Below are 22,025 nucleotides of genomic sequence, written 5' to 3' on the forward strand. Positions count from 1 at the left end.
ATCAGTTGCGATAACCATATTCGGACCCATAATCTTCCTTTCCTCCAACTCAGTTGAACATAATTGAGTACAAAACTTATGACCATACAGAGCTTCGTAAGGTTCCATTTGAATACTGGACTAAAAGCTATTATCATAAGCAAACTAAGCCAAAGGCAGAAACTCTTCCCAACTACCACAAAAGTCAATAACACAACTCAGTAGCATATCCTCCAATACCTAAATTACCTTCTTGGACTGTCCATCAATCTACCGATGAAATGATGTACTAAAGTCCAATTGAGTACCCAAATCCTCATGTAATTTCTTCCAAAACTGATATGTGAAACAAAGGTCTCGATTAGAGATAATTGGCACAAGAACCCCATGAAGTCTTACAATCTCGAAGATATATAGTTTAGCCAACTTCCACAAGGAGTAATCAATCCAAACTAGAAGAAAATAGAAGATTAGTCGACCAATCTACAATAACCCAAATTGAATCTTTCTTTATGGGTGTCAAGGGCAACTAACAAAATCCATAGTTACCTATTCCCATTTCCACTACGAATTCTTAATGGGCTTTAAAAAGCTAGAAGGAAGTTGATGCTAAGCCTTAACTTGTTGACACGTCAAACATCGAGCCACATAATTAGTTACCTCCTACTTCAAACTGGGCACCAATACCAATCCCTAAAGATCACGATACATTTTGTACCCATTGTGATGCATAACATAGAGGCTACTATGTGTTTCCCACAAAATAGATAGCCTTAGCTCTCTATCATTCAACATACGAGCTTGAGCCTAGAAACACAAAATACCCTAACTATTAAACCCAAAATTGAAGTCTTACCCTTCTCGATCTGCTGAACCCAAAGAACCAAAGACTCATCCAAAATTTGCGTACCTTGAATTTTATCGGTCCAAGTCAGTTTAACTTCCAACTCAGCTAAAAACCCAATATCTTCAAACAAACTTAGGCGAGCAAACATCGCTCTCAACTTAGTCATCATCCTCTAACTAAGAGCATCGACCACTACATTGGCCTTACCAATATGATACTCTATAGTGCAGTCGTAATCCTTAAGCAACTCAATCCATTAGTCAAATACCATATGCCTCGAAAACATAACCTCCTTTAGTCAAAACTCACACTTGCTAAGCTTAGTATACAGTTCCTTCTTACAGAGGATTTGTAAAACCACGCTAAGATGTTCATAATGCTCAGCCTCAGACTTAGAATATACTAGAATATTGTTAATGAAAACCATGATTAATCGATCCAGATATGGCTAAAAAACCATATTCATGAGGTCCATGAATGCGGCTGGAGCATTAGTTAGACCAAAATGCATAACTAGGAGCTCATAATGACCATAATGAGTTGTAAAGGTGGCCTTAGGTACATCGACTTCTTTCAACTTCAACTGATTGTACCTAGATCTCTGATTGATCTTAAAGAACATTGATGCCCTTCAAAATTGATAGAAACATTGATGCACCCAAAGGTGACACACTGGGTCTAATAAACCCTTTATCGAGAAGCTCCTAAAGTTAAACCTTTAATTTCTTAAGCTCTTTTGGTGCCCTGTTGTAGGGAGCAATGGACAACAAAATTGTCCTAGGCAAAACCTCAATCTCAAAATCCACCTCTCGATCCAGTGGTAACCCAGGTAATTCTTCTGGAAAACCATTCGAAAAATCTTTGATTGTTTGAATTCCCTTTACAGCAGAATCCACAACACTTGTGTTATGAACATAAGCCAATAAAACCTCACACTTTTTAATAACCAACTTCTCAGCTACCATGGTGAAAATTACATTAGATAGATAATCTCGACTCTCACCAACGATCACAATTTCCTCACCATCCATAGTTTTCAAAGTTACCCTCTTTGAAGCACAATCTAGGCTAACTTGATGCTCTACAAGCCAGTCCATGGCTAAAATTAGATCAAATTCCCCAAATGATAACTACATTAGATCAATAAAAAAACAACCCATTGAATTTCAAGCGAACACCTCCTGTAAACCTTATTAACTTACACTGACTGTACCAATAGACTAATCACTGAAACATCAATAATAGTATCCTCAACAGGAATCCCCAAAATACCAGAAATAGAGCTAGCAATATATGAATATGGAGAATCGATATCAACCAAAGTAAAATATGGATATGAATAAATAATAAATGCACTTGCTATCACATCGCCTACATCTCTGCCCTTGCGAAGTCTCGCTGCATTAACCAAAGTAGGTTGCTTGGCCTCAGTTTGATTCGCACCTCTGTCTGGTGCCTTTTATCCATGACCACCACCATTACGACCTTTATATTGACCACGGCCACTCGAAGGTTGGTAAACTACGCTCTGAGGCTGAACCTAATCATGTACCGGTGCTTGCATCTTCTCAACCCGACATGGACACTCACTAATCTAGTGCTCCGTAAACCCACACCTAAAACATGCCCCTATCTTAGTCCAACACTCACCCAAATGATGCCTATCACAATATGCACAAATCAGAGCTTGATCAACCCTCACCGCTGCCTCAATCTAGTGACGTCTATCTACTCTGACCCTTTTATTAGGCCATGGAGCTGAACTAGAAGGACCCGATTCCATCTTATTCAGATTCTTTTCCTACTCCCTCCTCTCGCGCTCTATGCACTTAATCTCCTCTATTACCTTAGTCTTCTGCTCTAAAGCTTCAAAGACCCGTTCTTGCTAATGAGCTACCAATTGTAACGGAGTCCATCCTCAAACTAAACACTCTTATCATACTCATTAACTACCAAAACTCTAAGCATACTTACTCAACCTTAGAAACTTGGCCTCATACTTGGCCACAGAAATCTTCCCCTTGCTTATGTCCGATAAATTCCAATCTATGGGCCTCAATGTATTTTGCCCTAACATATTTCTTTTGGAAGGCACTCTGAAAGAACTCCCATGACACACGCTTAGCTTGTGTGCCCTGTACCATAGACTGCCACCACTGATATGCCTTATCGCGAAGCAACTGCACCTTTTAATTTCTACTCTAGGGAAAAGTCTAGGTTGTTCATAATCCTTTCAGTGGCCTCTAACTAATACTCAACCATAGTAAGGGTAACCCAAATGACACCCCGAAATAGCTTAGCACCATTAAATTGGAGTCACTCAATTACATACCCTCAACCTATAGATCCAAATTAGGCCCCAACATCGTCCCCTACACTCTAATTATCAGTCTTAGCTGTATGCGTCTCTACCGTCTCATTAGTTTCCAAATTGGGCATGCTGCTTAGAGCATAAAGCTTTGCTCGAGCACTTCAAAGATGTCCTCCATGACCTCATATACCATGTGTACTCATTTTACTTATCTACAGTTCATAAATCTATTGTTTAGCTTAGATTATTTTTAAATCCTAAGTCTAAAGTTTAGCAGAAGTACTTACTTATCTTAAAGTAGATAATATTTTATTCTACAATTCTAAAGCCCCATAGTTTTACTAAAGCAACAAAGTAACTATAATTAAAGTACAAAATTTCTTACATGAATCGATGTCGGAGTCTTGGATTCTCTTTTTATGAACTCAAACATAAAAAAAATCAAAATCAAAATTTTATTTTGTTATTATTTTAAAAAAATAATACTCATGAAATTTTGACTAAAAAACCACAAGTCGAGCTTTGTATCTGGCTCTGATACCACTATATGTAACACACCATACCCGACCTAGACGTTATGGAAAGATCATGAAGGTTACATTAATATTTCAAAGCTTTGATTGTTTGGTTTCAAAACTTAACCTATTTTAAAATTGAATATTTTACCAAAACTTACTTTATCCATTTTGGTTGGAAAACTTTGACAACCATAAAATGTATATGTGAATTTTGAAAAGTTTATTTAAAATATTCAATTTTTATAAACATCATACTATCAACATAATTTATTTTCTTTGTAAAATCGCATGCACCCGATTAAAACTTTGTAGCGGAAAAATTCATAGGCTTGTCTAATTTTGGAAATCAAATGTCCAATTTTTTTTTTCATAAATCATGTCAAAAATTAAAAAAAAACTAAATAAATACTTAGCAAATCCCAAAACCATGAATAAAGTCAAAAATAGTCCAACAGTCCAAAAGTCCATAAATTTTAAAATAAAAATAAATAAATCAGCTTTAGTGAAAAAAACTAGTCCGAGCTCTTGAACGACGTCAAATCCTAAGTCTTAGGGTTACCTAAAAGGATTGAGCAAATGAGGTGAGCTATACAGTTCAGTGTATGCCTTGGCTTGCAAGTAAAATAATATACAGAATCATGCTTAGATACAAATATTAGAGTAGATAGATCAGAAATTACAACATGCTTAGCATGGAAAAATCATACAGAATAATCCTACCTCCATTCGCTACACACTAGCTCCATTCTTCAAATCACACCAGTTAGGGCTTCTAGAACCTATCCATCTATCACACCAAAATGTGGTCGTATGCTTATCAGAAAGTTTGCAGTTGTGCTGCTAGAGGTATATTGTGAAAATACCGCCAGATTAAATAGTGTAGTTAAACTACCAGAATCAAACTTCTTCCATCACATAACCATATCCCACTCCAAATGCATATGCAAAGTCATGCTAAATGGTAATGCATAGTTTTCATAACATGCCATACCTACTAATAACAAATAAGATACATGTTTTTCATACGTACAAGATAATGGAACAAATCATATGAGTTAGCCTACTCAAAGTAATATTAATACAAAAATATGAACACACAGATTACGACTTCAGAAGGTCAACATCCTTACCGAATACTTGCAAATCAGATTTGAGAATACCTACACTCTAGCCACATAAGGCCCAAAAGATCGCATGAAATAGGCCCACACACTTCTGTGACGCACACATTCTACCCGTCCAGATCGTGTGGACTACATGGCCTAACACACGGTCAAACACACGCCCGTATGGCTTGTAGAACCATGTGGTGTTGTCTTCCAGCTTTGATTTTTCATGTAATTTCTAGATTTTCATGACCTTTAATAGTGTTTTCGGGTTAGAACACACACCTTAATGCTTCTAGAATGTCGACACTAAAGCAACAATTTGAATTCTGGTACACGACATCCACGACTAAACCGATTAACAACTAATAATGAAACTAAACCTTGAATTCGGTACTTATCACATAAATAAACCAGCCTTAAGCTAGCATTTTATCACTTATCCTGAAGAACAACAAACAACTAGCACCTAATTCACTGAAGGATTAGATAAATCTCACTCTTCACCTAACAAGGATTTCATGTAACAGCCCGATTTAGGGCTTAATCAAAATAGTAGTCTCGAGACCACAAATTTGATGTCAAGAAGATTAATTTATTATTATTTTGATGTATTAGCATGTTTTTAAGAGTACGTGAAAAATTTGGTGAGTCAATTTTAGCGTTTGGAAGCCTAATTGAGAAAAAAAGGACTAAATCGCATAAAGTGAAAAGGTCTTAAATTGATAGCTAAGGGTGTTAAATTACCATGAAACCTAAATTGGGGGTCTTTAAAGGGCAAATAGACCTTAGGAAGGATGCTAGTAGGCCATAGAGTCAAAGAGGAGACAAATTTTTCAAAATTAGGTGAGTTGGTGCACAATTTTGACTAGAATAAAATAAAATAAAGGGAAAAGATATCATCTTTTTTTTTTATCTTCTTCTCCACTGAAATTTTAGCAAAATTAAGGGTTTGAAAGCTTGAAATTTTTCAACAACTTGAAGCACTCACAAGTAAGTGATTTTAATGAGTTTCTTGAAGATTTTTACATTTTTGGACCCTTTGAAGCATGAGCTTTCAAATGAGGGTACTATTTTGCAAAATAGTTGAAAGTATAGGGTTTTTCATGAGAGAATCTAGGGAGTTTCTTGAAATTTTATGGAAGAATATGAGTATTGGGTGTGATATAAATAACTTTTGTGAAAGGTATTAGCATGAAAACACCTAAATGGACCATTTTGCATAAGTTGTAAAATAGATGAAAAATGTGTGAAATAGTAGAATTTTGGAGTTTCTATAAGAGTAAAAAGGGTTTGGCTAGGCTTAAGATGCGAAGAAATTTGAAAAAAAATCAATTTTCAAGCCTAGGGGTAAAATGGTCATTTTGTCAAAGTCTAGGGGCAAAATGATTATTTTACCAAAGAAGTGAATTTTCGGTTGCCTAATTTTATTTAGTGATTAAATATGTGTATTTTTCTATTATAGATCAAGAAATACCGAATCCGAACCTAAACTGGGGGAAAGCCAAGCAAATCGACTAAATCGACTAGTTGCCACATTTTGTAATCGAGGTAAGTTGTATGTAAATAATACAACTACATTGCTTATGTATGTTTTGAATTATATTTGAATTATTATAGCATGAATCTCTTGATTTTGGGAAATGAGATAATATGATGAGAATAGCGATAATATAATTCCCGAATGAACTTCAAGAAATAAATCGGATATTCATGCCATGACATTTGGGTCACTTGTGTGAGCTAGTGTAAGCCATGTCTAGGACATGCATCGGCCTCGAGACGTAAGCTAGTGTAAGACATGTCTGGGACATGCATCGGCTACGAGATGTGTCAGTGTATGACCATGTCTGGGACATGGCATTTGTACAGATTTACTAGAACTTGTGTAAGACCATGTTTGAGACATGGCGTTGATGTCTGACCCCATATTTGAGGCTAAATGAGTATCCGATAATGTTTCATATGGTTCAATAGTGAAAGTATGATTTAAAGTTACTAATAGAGTATAACCGGGATGTGAGTGGTACAGGTACCTATATGGTATGTATGAAATGTGAGCTCCTTATATGCTATATGAGGTGTAATGAATCTTGATGAGTAAGTTTGCTTATGCCACTTGTGTATTATGTTACTTGTTGTTGAATGGTAAAGATATGTTGTATATTTATTTATGTCCAACTTACTAAGCTTTATGCTTACTCCCTCTCCATTTTTTTTTCTTATAGTGGCGCCTATCTAACTCAGTGATCAACGAAAGTCAGAGATATCGATCACACTATCAATCGAAGCATTTAGTATATTTTGATTTATATTTTTGAGTATGGCATGGGTGTTAATATTAACTTGGCCAAATGTGTTGGCTTGGGATAAATCCCTCATTTTGTATTAAGCCTCAAATGATGGCTAATGTTCATTTTGATTTGGAATGAACTTATTTTCATGGTTGAGTAAAATGCGTAAATGGAATGTTATCTATTGTGGATGATTTGGTTGCTCAAGATAGTCTTATATTGGATTTGGTGGTTATTGTATGGGTTGTGTAAGTAAGGGTGGCAAAGAGGCTTGGTAAATATCATTATATTGTTCACATGGGTAGACACACAGCGTGTATCTAGGTCGTGTGTCCATTGGGCGTGTTGTCCAGCCGTGTGTCCCCTACACATAAAAAATTCAAGTTAGTATGCATGATAGTAAACACACGAGTAGAAACACGGCCGTGTGTCTCAGCCGTGTAGGGAACATGGCCTAGCACATGGGCGTGTGCCTTGGCCGGGTGATATTTTGGGTTTGCTAACGTCAAAAATAGAATGTCCATGTTTTTGCACACGGGCCAAGACACGAGCGTGTCATGGGCATGTGAAGGACACGAGTTAAGGACACGGGCGTGTGCCAGGCCAAGTGAAAACCCCTGTAGGTGTGCATTTAGAGTTAATTCCACATGAGTGAAGGACATGGGCGTGTCCTTGTTTTGCTTAGGCCATGTGAGACATATGGGCCATCAGCACGACCAAGTCGAAATGGTCACACAGGCGTGTTGCCCTTCCACATGGACGTGTGCCCGTATGTTAAGTGTCAATTTTCTATAGTTGGCTTAAGGGCCCGGGTTGATCCTGGATAGTTTCCTATGATCAATTTGGGGATCGTAGGCCCATAACAATAAGCTTAAAGTAGAAATTGAAAAGTTTTAAATTGAGTGGAGTTTTGGTGACTCAAAAATGTTTGTTAGCGTGAGTTTAAAGTTAGTAATACCTCGTATTCTGTCTCGACGAAGGGTTCGGGGATGGGGTGTTACATTTAGTGGCATCAGAGCTATGGTTTAGTCGGTTCTAAGAGTAACCTAGCTATAGTACGGGTTTAGCTATACATGCCATAACTGAATATTGATAGTTTGACAACTTCTGACTTATTTCTATATAGTAAATGGATCCTATATGATGTGGATGACATGGAGAGTAACGCGCCGGCTCCCGCTGAGGGTACTGCGCTAGTTGAGAGCGAGCCAGTGACTATGGGCCAAGGCGGAGGGGCTAGAGAAGCATATCTCTGAATGATGGATGCTTGGTACACAGAGTTCGTTCGTGCGAATTCGAACACTCCACCTCCCCCACCTCCTTCAATTCCTTAGTATGCCCCGGTAGCTCCGCAAGGCGCAGACGTGTTTAGGAGAGAGAAGCCTCTAGTAGACAAGACCCGAAAATAAGGGGCCGAGGAATTCCTGGCTAACATAGATGACGACCCAGAGAAAGTAGAGTTTTGGTTAGAGAATACCATTAGGGTGTTTGATGAACTATCGTGCATGCCTGAGGAGTGCATGAAGTGTGCAGTATTGCTCTTGCGAGATTCAGCCTACTAGTGGTGGAGCACTCTCGTTTCTGTAGTATTGAGAGAGAGTAACTTGGGAATTCTTCCAGGAAGAATTCCAAAAGAAGTATATTAGTCAGAGTTTATAGACTAAAAGAGGAAGGAATTTCTAGAGTTAAAGCAAGGCCGTATGATTGTAGTGGAATTTGAACGTGAGTTTGTGAGGCTTAGCAAGTATGCACGGGAGTGTGTATCTACAGAAGCCACCATGTGTAAGAGTTTGAAGAGGACCTCAATGAAGATATTTGAGTGTTTTTTGGCATCTTAGAGCTACGGGAATTTGTAGCACTTGTTGAAAGAGTCTGTGAGGATGGAGAGCTGATTAAAGAAAGGAGGAAAGCAACTTTTAAGTCGCGGGATACAAAGAAAAGACAGATGGAGAAGTCACATCAATCTTTATCAAAAAGATCAAGAGAGTTCACGACTCGATCAAATGCTTTGATAGGGTTCTCGAATAGAAAGAAAAACAAACAGAGCATGGCATCTAGAGCCCAGACCACTGTAGTGAGTGTCGGTAGTGCTCGGACAAACAGGTCTAATTGTTCACAATGTGGTAGGCATCATTTCGGCAAGTGCCGAGGAAATGAAAGGGGTTGTTTCAAGTGTAGATCATTAGAACATTTCATCCGAGATTGTCCTGAAATGAAAGAGAGAGAGAAATAGCAAGAAGAGAAGGCAAGTAGTATTCCTTTGAAGGGTATATCACAAAAGAACCCTGGAAGTGGGATTAGCGGTAGAAGCACACCAAGAGATGTTGAAGTGAGGTCCGAGGGAAGAGCGCCTGCAAGGACTTACTCTATTCGTGCCCGAGAAGAGGCAGAGTCTCCCGATGTGATCACGAGTACTTTTTCTATCCATGAAATACCTATTGTTGCTTTAATTGACCCGGGGTCTACCCACTCTTATATTTGTATGGATTTGATACCTCGTATGAACATGATAGTAGAGTTCACTAAATTTGTGATAAAAGTGTCGAACCCTTTAGGCAGACATGTTCTAGTTGATCAAGTATGTAGAAATTGCCCTCTGACAATTAGAGGTCATTATTTTTTGGCTAACCAGATGTTATTGTCGTTTAATGAATTTGATGTAATTCTTGGGATGGATTGGTTAACCTCTCATAGTGTTTTAGTAGACTATGGGAGAAAAGTTATCAAACTGAAATGTGAAGACAGGAATATCTTTTAGGTTGGACCAGATGAATCAAATAATTTGCCTATAACAGTATCGTCTTTAACTGCTAAGAAATATTTGAGAAAAGGATATGAGGCTTACTTAGCTTTTGTGCTAAATACTCAAGTGACTAAATTGAAGATAGAATCAGTACCAGTGATTTGTGAGTTTACAGATGTGTTTCCGGAGGAATTACCCATAGTACCCGGATTACCTCTAGTGAGGGAAGTTGAGTTTGGAATCGAGTTGGTCCCCAGTACGGTACCCATCTCGATTGCTCTATATAGGATGACTCTTATGGAGTTAAAAGAGTTGAAAGTTCAACTACAAGAACTAACTGACAAGGGCTTTGCGAGACCGAACTTTTCTCAGTGGGGCACTCCAGTACTCTTTATGAGAAAGAAAGATGGGTTGATGAGGTTATGTATAACTATAGACAGCTCAATAAGGTAACAGTGAAGAATAAATATTATTTGCCAAGGATCGATGACCTGTTTGATCAGTTAAAGGGAGCCACTGTATTTTCCAAGATTGACCTGAGGTCAGGATACTACCAGTTAAGGGTGAAAGAGCAAGATGTACCGAAGATTGCGTTTCGGACAAGACACAGGCATTATGAGTTCCTTGTCATGCCCTTTGGTTTGAATAATGCTCCAGCGGTATTTATGGATTTAATGAACCGCATTTTTCGGCCATACTTGGATAAATTTGTGGTGGTCTTTATAGACGACATACTGATTTACTCACGTGATGAGAATGATCACTCCAAGCATTTGAGAACTGTGTTACAAATCTTGAGAGACAAGAAATTGAACGCCAAGTTCAGTAAGAGTGATTTTTGGCTTAAAGAGGTTAGATTTCTAGGGCACATTGTGTCGAGTGACGGGATTAGAGTTGACCTGAGCAAAATCTCAGCTATTGTTGAATGGAAACCCTTGAGGAATGGAACTGAAGTACGAAGCTTTTTGGGTTTGGCTAGATATTATAGACGATACAGATTTTCTATGATAGCTACGCTGATGACAAGGTTGCTGCAAAAGGATGTCAAGTTTGAATGGATAGAAAAGTGCGAACAGAGTTTTGAGAAATTAAAGGCTTTATTGACTAGAGCCCCAGTGTTAGTGCAACTGGAGTTGAACAAGGAGTCTGTGATATATAGTGACGCCTCTTTGAATGGTTTGGGGTGCGTGCTTATGCAAGAAGGTAAGGTCATAGCTTACGCTTCGATACAGTTAAAGCCACATGAGAAAAATTATCCGACGCACAATTTAGAGTTGGCTGCCATCTTATTCGCGTTGAAAATTTAGAGACACCATCTGTATGGCGAGAAGTGTCGAGTGTTCACCGATCACAAGAACCTTATGTACATGACGACTCAAAAGGAATTGAATCTAAGGAAACGAAGGTGGCTAGAGCTAATAAAGGATTGCAAGTTGGTGATTGACTATCACCCGGGCAAGGTGAACGTGGTCGCCGATGCCTTGAGTAGAAAATCATTATTTACGTTGAAAACAATGAATGCCTGATTGGCTTTATTAGATGATGGTTCGGTTCTAGTAGAGTTGAGAGCTAGACTAATGTTTTTACAAGAGATTCGGGAAGCTCAAAATAACGACAGTGATTTGCAAGCCAAGAGAACTCAATGTGAGTCAGGAGTCAAGTTAGATTTTCATATTGGTACCGATGGAGGTATAATGTTTAAAGATAGAGTTTGTGTACCCAAGGACAGCGAGATTATTCAGAAGATTCTACAAGAGGTGCATAGTGGTTGTTTGTCCGTCCACCCAGGTAGTGTGAAAATGTACAACGACCTTAAGAAAATGTTCAGGTGGTCAGGAATGAAAAGAGACATTTTAGAGTTCGTTTCTAAGTGTCTTGTGTACCAGCAAGTGAAGGGTGAATGCCAAGTTCCTTCGGGTCTACTTTAACCTATCATGATCTCTGAGTGGAAGTGGGATCAGATTACCATGGATTTCGTGACGGGTTTGCTATTAACCCCGAAGAAAAATGATGCTATTGGGGTTATTATGGGTAGGCTAATAAAGTCGGCACATTTGATACCAGTGCGTACCGACTACTCACTTGAAAGATTGGTCGACTTATGCGTATCCGAGATCGTGAGACTTCATGGAGTACCATTATCGATTATTTCAGATCGGGACCCAAGATTTACCTCGAGGTTTTGGAAAAAGTTACAAGAGGCATTGAGAACAAAGTTAAGTTTTAGCACAGCGTTTCACCCGCAAACTGACGACCAGTCAAAAAGAGTGATTCAGATATTAGAAGACATGTTATGGTGTTGTATTCTCGAGTTTCAAGGAAGTTGGGAAAGGTACTTACCATTGGTTGAATTTGCCTAAAACAATAGCTATCAGTCAAGTTTGAAGATGGCACCTTATGAGGCATTATATGGGCGAAAGTGTCGAATGCCCTTATATTAGACCAAGCTCAGAGAAGGTCAAATTCACGGGGTTGATGTAGTCAAAGAGACTGAAGAGAAAGTTAAAGTGATTTGTGACTGCTTGAAGGCTACCTCGAATAACTAGAAGTCCTATACGGATTTGAAACAAAAGGAAATTGAGTTTCAAATTGGCGATAAGGCATTTTTGAAAGTGTCTCCGTGGAGGAAAGTCTTTAAATTTGGTAGAAGAGGCAAGTTGAGTCCTCATTTCATAGGACCTTATGAGGTTATCGACAGAGTAGGACCAGTTGCCTATCGTTTGGCTTTGCCACCAAAATTGAAAAAGATTCACGATGTGTTTCATGTATCCATGCTACATCAGTATAGATCAGACCCTTCGCATGTGATTGCGCCAACTGAGGTTGAAATTTATCCGGACATGACTTATAATGAAGAGCCGGTTAAGATTTTGGCTCGGGAAGTCAAATAGTTAAAAAATAAGAGTATAGCACTTGTGAAAGTTTTATGGCATAGACATGGAGTCGAGGAAGCAACATGGGAACCCGGGGAGATTATGTGAGATCAGTAGCAGAACTTATTCACCAGTAAGATTTTCGAGGATGAAAATCCATAAGGAGGAGAAATGTAACAACCCGGTTTAGAGCCAAGTCAGAATAGTGGTCTCGAGACCACAAATTCAATGTTAGGAAAATTACTTTATTATTATTTTGATGTATTAGCATGTTTTTAAGAGTACGTGAAAAATTTGGTGAGTCAATTTTAGCGTTTGGAAGCCTAATTGAGAAAAAAAGACTAAATCGCATAAAGTGCAAAAGTCTTAAATTGATAGCTAAGGGTGTTAAATTGCCATGAAACCGAAATTAGGGGTCTTTAAAGGGAAAATATACCTTAGGAAGGATGCTAGCCGGCCATAGAGTCAAAGAGGAGACAAATTTGTCAAAATTAGGTGAGTTGGTGCACAATTTTGACTAGAATAAAATAAAATAAAGGGAAAAGATATCATCTTTTTCTTCCATCTTCTTCTCCATCGAATTTTAAAAAAATTAAGGGTTTGAAAGCTTGAAAATTTTCAGCAACTTGAAGCACTCACAAGTAAGTGATTTTAATGAGTTTCTTAAAGATTTTTACATTTTTAGACCCCTTGAAGCATGAGCTTTCAAATGAGGGTACTATTTTGCAAAATAGTTGAAAGTCTAGGGTTTTTCATGAGAGAATCTAGGGAGTTTCTTGAAATTTTATGGAAGAATATGAGTATTGGGTGTGATATAAATAACTTTTGTGAAAGGTATTAGCATGAAAACACCTAAAGGGACCATTTTGCATAAGTTGTAAAATAGAAGAAAAATGTGTGAAATAGTAGAATTTTGGAGTTTCTATAAGAGTAAAAAGGGTTTGGCTAGGCTTAAGATGCAAAGAAATTTGAAAAAAAATCAATTTTCAAGCCTAGGGGTAAAATGGTCATTTTGTCAAAGTCTAGGGGCAAAATGGTTATTTTACCAAAGAAGTGAATTTTCGATTGCCTAATTTTATTTAGTCATTAAATATGTGTATTTTTCTATTATAGATCAAGAAATACAGAATCCGAACCTAGACTAGGGGAAAGCCAAGCAAATCGACTAAATCGACTAGTCGCCACATTTTGTAATCCGAGGTAAGTTGTATGTAAATAATACAACTACATTGCCTATGTATGTTATGAATTATATTTGAATTATTATAGCATGAATCTATTGATTTTGGGAAATTAGATAATATGATGAGAATAGGGATAATATAATTCCCAAATGAACCACAGGAAAGAATTCTGATATTCATGCCATGACATTTGGGTCACTTGGGTGAGCTAGTGTAAGACATGTCTGGATATGGATCGGCCACATTATGAGAGCCAATGTAAGAATATGTCTGGGACATGGTATCGGCATTGAGACGAGTGCTAGTGTAAAACATGTCTGGGACATGCATCGGCCTCGAGACGTAAGCTAGTGTAAGTGTAACATCTCGAATTAGGGCCTAGTCGGAACAGAGGTTTCGAGACCACAAATCTGACGTAAGAAAATTTATTTTTATTATATTTTTATGATCCACAATCTCACGAAATGATTTCGTAAAAATTTCGTTCAAAAATTTCGACGTTTGGGCACTCAATTTGGTCAAAAGGATTAAATTGTAAAAGTGCAAAAGTTGAGTTCTACATGTTAGAGGTGTCTAATTGTTATGAAATTTTAAATGGGAGGTCCTCAAATGGTAATTAGACCATTTTATAACTTGTTGGACAAAAATGGCCTTGGTTGGGTAAAATTTGAAAGAATAGTAAAAAGGGCATTTTGGTCATTTAGGGGTAAAATGAATTAAAAGACAAATTTTAAAACCCAAATGCGTCCCTTTCTTTTGCTTCAGCTTAATATACCAAGAGTAGCCATGGTTAGGGTTTGGCGAAGCATCCAAGCTCAATAGTAAATGATTACGAGCTCCATTTTTAACGTTTTATGCATTTTTGAAGTCCCAGTAACATGTTCTAGCTATTTCTACCATTTATTTGAGCTAGGATTTGTGTTTAAAAATTTACCCATGAATATATACATGTATTTTGATGTTTAATGGTAGAATATGAAGGCTCGGTGTGTAATAAACGACTTTTACTAAGCAGTTTTTGATGAAAACATCCGGAAGGACCGTTTTGTAAAAATTATAAAATTTGGTCATAAAAGGGTGATTTAGTGGAAATTAAGGGCTACCATAGTTATGAAAATGATTCAGATAGCCTTGAAATGCAAGGAAATTGAATAAAAATCATTTTACGAGTATTGGGGAAAAAGTGAAAATATGTAAAAGTTTAGGGGTCAAAATGCAAACTTGTAAAAATATGATTTTTGGACCCATATGAATAATGTGACTAATTAGTAGGCTAAATGTGATATTATGGATCAAGGAAAACAAGATTCGGGCTTAGAACGAGGTTGAACAAGGTTAAGCACAAACTCGAAATAAATAGTCGTACTCGAAACCAAGGTAAGTTCATATGTCAATGATAATGCAATTATATTATTGTTCATACTTGAACTTAAATTGATGTGTTAGCATTGTGTGATGGATATTTATTTAGTTGATATAAAGATTATATATCGTAATAAATGCCTAAATAAAATTGTATGCAATACCATGTCTATTTCATGGACTAATGTCTAAATAAACATGGAAATATGTTGAATTGGATGTACATTACATAATCAGCTATGCATAACGAGATACTTGATGAAAAGAGAAAAATCCTGGTTGAATAAAAAGGGAAATCCGATGGATAAACCATGGCTTACATGACTTGAGATCCTACATGTGTTGCAGAAAAGGATTTAGTCCGGACGAATAATCCGTTGATCTCAAATATAGAAAAGGATCTAGCTCGGACGGGTGTTCCTTGAGTGATTGAGCCTCCCGAAGAATATGTGTGCATTAAAGATTTAGCCTAGATCGGTAATCTGATTAGGATCTGAATTTAGCCTTTACTGGTAATTCAGATCCAATCTCATTTGAGTATATGTCGTCGTAGGGGATTTAGCCTGGACTAGTAATCCCGACAATACTCTATGAGTTTATATTACGGGGGATTTAGCCTGGACTGGTAATCCCGTCGTAAGATGTGAGGTTCGCGGAAGTGTGTACTTGAGATGATCACTTGTATGACTTGATGGTAAATGGATTATCAATTGAGATTTTCGAGAAATTCAATAGGTATTATAATGAATAACGAGATGAAAGTCCCGAGACATGGTGATAAAGGTAAAGTTAATCAATATGCTATGGATATGTACAGGTACGTACACTATACTCATAAGTGATGCCTTATTGAAATGTGATAAATGATGAGTAAGCGAATTCATGGATACGTATGTGTATACATGATGAACAAGTGAAAAGATTTGAAAGACGAACCATCCTTATGCTTATGATTATGAATTGTGTTGCAATATCATGTTAACTTACATTGTGTAATTGAATATAATTTTATGGATGATTTCTTATTAGAATTGGTGAATTCGATGCTCCTAATACTTTAATTTCATGTTTTATACTTAAGAGAGCATAGGAGAGAGAAAGGAACAAGAAACGGGCCAAAAACAGAGAAAATGGGCCAAAGTACGAACTTAACATGGCCTGGACTTCCTCACACAGACAGACCACACGGCCGTGTCAATCTGGCAGAATTGATGCACAACTCACACGGGTATAGCAAACACCCGTGCCATTCTAACAGGCTCGAACACAGCCTGAAGTAATCGCACACAGGCGTCTCATACGGGTGTGTCCCTGCCGAGCCCAAGTTAAGTCCAATTCGGAAAAGGCCACTTTTGAGGGCTCATAGGCATTCCAAAGCCTATAAATACACCCTAGAAGAGGAGAAAAGAGGGCACACAGAGGAGGGAGTAAGGAATTACTCCAAGGAAGTCGATTGATTCATCTTAGAAGCCAGATTCATCATCAAGACTGAAGATCTCTCCTCAATTCCCCTTCAGGAGTTTTGGGTTTTCTTTATGTTTTGTATTCTTTATTATTCTGAGATGTTTTCTTATTTAGTTATGAACTAAATCCCCTAAATACCTAAGGGGAGTGAAACCTAAGACGAATCTTGTTATTATTTTCTGAATTGTATGATAAATATTTAACTTGTAACACCCCAAACCCGGCCTAGCCGTTATGACCGGATCTGATGCGCCACATCGAAGCGTTCAAAACATTCCGTATTACTTAGTTGGAAAACTTAGTTGGTGTTGTAAAAGACACTTTTAAAAGTAGGTTAAAGTGAATGGAAGCTGTGCACCAGGTAGGAAACCAGGAAGAAAAGGAGGTGAGTCCGTCGGACTGCTTAAGTACCAAGCTCCCTTCGGATCCAATCCTAGACATGCACACCGTCATTGCCACACTCTAACATCTCGTATAATTTTGAGAAAACTGTTTGGTTAGGTCCATCTTAAGAAAATGATTAAGGTTGAAAACGTTTGCTTAGCGGAAGTCTTACTCGTATTCGTGTTATTTTGAAATCACTTAATGTTTTTGAAAACGCGTCCTAAAGCTAATCTATTTCGTTAGTTATCATAGATCAGTTTTATCATAATAGAATTAAATAATAAAGAAACAACCCAAACCATAAAAATAATTAGCGGCCTTATTACAAAAATAAACCCAAAACCATAAACGAAAATATGGAAAATCTAGTTCACCAGAAGAAAACGAATTTGCAGAAAACGTGTGGCCACTCCGAATCCCGCCCAGCTCCAAGTCCACCAACTAGGGCTCACCTGCAAGGATGGAAGAAAAAGGGGTGAGTTTGGGAAAACTCAGTGTATACAGAAACCCATCCGAAGCCCAAATCAGCTCGAGCCCATTGGGCCTAAGCCCTATTCAGATAAAAGTACACAGTGGACCGAAGCCCTTTTCAGAATACAGTAGCAAGGCCTTAGCCCCTTTTTACATAACATGTGGCCCATAGGCCCGGTTCGAGAACATAGGTAACAATAATAGTAATGCATGCAAACCCATCTGGGAGACTACTCAACCCACCAACCGCTACACCGCCTGCACCAGCCCTACACTCCATGTGGGGAATATCTCAACCCACCCACCCTACACTCTACAGTTTAAAAGAACGCACTCAAATATCAATAAGTTGAGGCAAAGCCTCCAGTACGTGGATGAACCACTTTCAATACTTCCTCCATCAATACCCCAATCCCATGCAACAGATATTAATAAAGCATACCATGTACAATATAGTATTAATCAATCATGCAGTTTAGCTAATTTAAACCCTAGGGGTATTTCGGTAATTATGCTCTTTAGGGGTAATTTTGTACTTACGCAACTACACAAGTTATTTCAGTAATTTTTAGCCATTTTATGCAATTTGGTTCCACCATCTAACTAACATGCTACTTTGCCCATCTCTTACCCATATTGGTCCGTAAGCCCATTGGGCCCAATTTTGGCCCATCGAGGCCCTCTTTTTCCGAAGTACGTTAAGACGTCACACAAACTTACTTATCACCTTGTGGTGCTAGATTTAACAATTACTCTACATCTTTGAGAGCATTCGCATACTCACAAGCCCATGAAATGCCGAAATTTCGGCATTTCGGCTTTTGTTGAATTGAACTAAGAAAGGGTGTTCAAGACACACCGATTCATGATTTAATCTCATTGAGATCTCTTCTGATGTCCTACAATTGATTAGCACAGTTCTTATTTACAAACCATAATCACTAAACCCCAAAACTTACTTATCCATGATCGAACCATGTCCCTAAAAGCCTTTGAAACCTTACCTTTTTGCCAAAATCGATAGCTAGCTCCGAATCCGATTGCTCCAACAACCCACGCCTTCAATCCAACACTTAAGAAGACACTAATCATTGAAAGAAAACGTCAGTTAAAAACCCTTAAAGCCACATGCCCAAATCGAAAGCCTCCCTAGATTTTAGGGACTTCGGCTTTTCCTAACTTTGTAAAATATGACCAGATCTAAGATGATGAACACTTACCCCTTACTCCTCTTTGATCTCCATGCAATCTGATGCAGATTTATTTTTCAAACGACAGTAGAACTCGACTCCCAAAGTTTTGAAGTTTCAGCTATAAGCCCCCAAATCTATGGTTTTTCGGCTTTTGGGTGATGAAGGAGATGAGAATGTGGAACTATAACCTGGATGTAGAATTGCCGACAGGTCTCTAGAGTTCAGAAAGAATAATCGTTGATTAATGGAAACACAATGTTAAAGGGTTTGGCTCAAGAAATCGGGCACTGTAATGTGTGTTCAAGATTTCGCTTTTATGGATTCGACAAAAGTATTGATGAACAATGAGAATTGATGAATAGTTTTGAAGAAGAAAATAGAAAAAGAAGAATAGGGAAGTGGTAGTTTCGGCTAGAGAGGAAAAAGAGAGAAAAGAAAAACCTTGTGATGTCTGAGCAGAAAGGAACGGCACCACTCAATACCCTAGGTGCCGAAATACTAACCTCATAACCCTCTGCCGATTTTTCCCCCTTCAATTCCCAAAATTCGGCCAACTCCTAACCTCTCTCCTAATCCCTTAAATCTCTCCCCTTATCACTCCTTAATCCAAGCGTTTGGATTGATCCAAACTCTCCTTTAGCAGAATCCACCTGGACTCCAACACTACCCCTCCTGCACTTAAAAATAAATGCATCTATTTGTCAACACAGGGAATCGTTCCCATTCCTCCCTCAAAGCTCCCCACGCCACCTTTTTAGGAGCCTAGTGGCGTCACCCTGGCCACTTTACCAAGGCTCTTTTTGTGATGCAATTTACCCATCACTCCACTTAAGGGCCACTTAGCCAGAACCCCTAACTCCTAAGTCCAAAAATTCAAAAATTCAACCGGGTTTTGGCCAACACTTGGGCCTTCCATAAGCCTATTTACCTACTCAAAATATTAATTCCACATCCAAATACAAAATTTTAAAATCTTTACAAAATATTGAAAACCGCGAATCAATCCGAAAATCAGGATGTTACATAACTTGTTCTTAATTATGTGTTCTTAATTCTTGTTTTGATATCCCAGGATACTAATTCAAGATAAGCTCTTATTTAGAGGATGAATAGACCCAGGCTAAGAGTACATTAATCATAATTAAGTGGAGTTGATTGCGCGCCTAAACATAGGGTGAGAAGAATTTGCCGGATTAGGGTGAAACCTAATAAGGGGATCTATAGATCGAGTTAATGCAACCCTAGGGAGTTAATTAGAGAAAAGTCTCGGTTATTCAATCTAGGGATTAGACGTTATTAGTCTTGAATAGGGATAATAACATAACTTAGGGATCTCTATGGAACAAGGTGAATGAATAAATCGTCCGATTCGGAGCCAGAATAACAAGTAAAGTCTAGGTGGATTTTTCTTTAGGTATTCTCTTAAGTCAATCGATTTTTCCCAAAAACAATTCCCCAATTCTTTTCCCTGTGAGTTCTTAGTTTAGATAACTAGTTTCAAGAATGATTATTATAAATATTTAAAACCTATCACGAAATAACGCGATCAAGTTTTTGGCGCCGTTGATGGGGAACTGAAATATTAGGAACGCTCAATTTTTATTACTTTAGCCATTTATTTTTCTTGCAATTTAATTTAATTTTATTATTTATTAACTTACTTTTTCTTTCTCTTTGCAGGTTTTTATAGTTTATGACTAGAAGAAACCCGTCGGGACCATTACTTTTTGACGAAGAAATCGATCGTACAGTTCGTAGAAACCAAAGAGAAATAAGGCATAGCTTAAGATACACGGAGAATGAGCAAGAAGACGATACTCAACCCCCAACCAAAGAGATGGCTGAAAACCAAGGCAATCAGCTAGCTCCTGCAATTGCGGTTAATCAAAATCCTGCTCCACATACTATGTATGATTATGCTAAACCTTCTTTAACAGGAACTGAATCTAGTATAGTTAGACTTGTTATAGCTGCAAATACTTTTGAATTAAAACCTAACACTATTCAAATGATATAGCAATTTGTTCAGTTTGATGGTTTGTAGGATGAGGGTCCCAACGCTTATTTAGCCAACTTTTTAAAACTATGCGATACATTTAAAATCAATGGCGTTTTTGATGATGCCATTCGTCTTCGGTTGTTCCACTTTTCATTAATAAAAAAGCTAAACAATGTTTGAACTCCTTACCACGAGGGTCAATTACTACTTGGGAACAAATGACCGAAAAATTTTTACTAAAATATTTTCCGCGGCTAAAACAGCTAAATTACGCAATGATATCTCTTCTTTTGTGCAGATGGATTTAGAAACACTCTACGATGCATGGGAGAGACACAAGGACCTTCTGAGAAGGTGCCCTCACCATGGGTTACCGCTTTGGCTCCAACTACAAACATTTCACAATGGTCTGAATCCTTTGACTCGGTAAATGGTTGACGCAGCTGCCGGCGGAACCATCAACAATAAAACACTAGAAGATGCCTATGAGTTTGTAAAGGAGATGTCACTGAATAACTATCAGTGGCAAGTCATGAGTACAAAGCCAACGAAAACAATCAGCATTTATAACATCGATTGGGTCACCATGCTCTCTAATCAGATAGAACTCTTAAATAAACAGATTGATAGTTTTCTTAATTCTTCATAGGTTCACCCAGTAATGCAGTGCGAAGCAAGTAGCGGTGGAACAAACCATTCAGAATACCAACCTTACGGCCACAACATGGATAACGAGCAATTAAATTACATGGGTAATAATCCTTGACCTCAAAACAATCCATATAGTAACAGTTATAATGCAGGTTGGAGGAACCACCCCAATTTCTCGTGGGGCGGTCAAGGAAATCAAAGACCACTACATCCTCCGGGCTACCAACAACCACCCTACCAACAAGAAAAGAAGCCAAATCTTGAAGAGATGCTATCAAAGTTCGTATCAGTGTCAGAAACCCGTTTTTAGAACACTGAGATAGCACTTAAGAATCAACAAGCGTTGATCCAAGGGCTCGAGACTTAGATAGGCCAGCTTTCCTAACTAATCTCTGAACGACCACAAGGTAGTTTGCCAAGTAATACCGAACCTAACCCAAGGGAATAACTCAACGCAATTAATATTCAAGATGACGAAGGAGTCATTGAGCCTAAACCAGAACCGAGGCAAGAAACTGTGGTAAGTAAGGGTCAAGGTGAGGTAGATCAAAATACAAACAAACCAGTGACTGCCGAATATAAACCTCGTGTGCCATACCCTAATGCGACAAGGAAAGACCGTTCAGATAAACAATTTGGTAAATTC

General features: G+C 38.0%; 1 non-coding gene across 1 annotated transcript; it reads right to left on the reverse strand.

Annotated features, from left to right (window-relative positions):
- Positions 1 to 20,993: 20,993 nt before the first annotated feature.
- LOC128286303 (small nucleolar RNA R71) lies at positions 20,994 to 21,100 on the reverse strand. Its single transcript, XR_008276846.1, has one exon. It is a non-coding gene; the product is annotated as a small nucleolar RNA R71 (small nucleolar RNA).
- Between the last annotated feature and the right edge of the window lie 925 nt (positions 21,101 to 22,025).

This window comes from Gossypium arboreum, chromosome 12 (assembly GCF_025698485.1).
Source record: "Gossypium arboreum isolate Shixiya-1 chromosome 12, ASM2569848v2, whole genome shotgun sequence".
NCBI lineage: Eukaryota > Viridiplantae > Streptophyta > Magnoliopsida > Malvales > Malvaceae > Gossypium > Gossypium arboreum.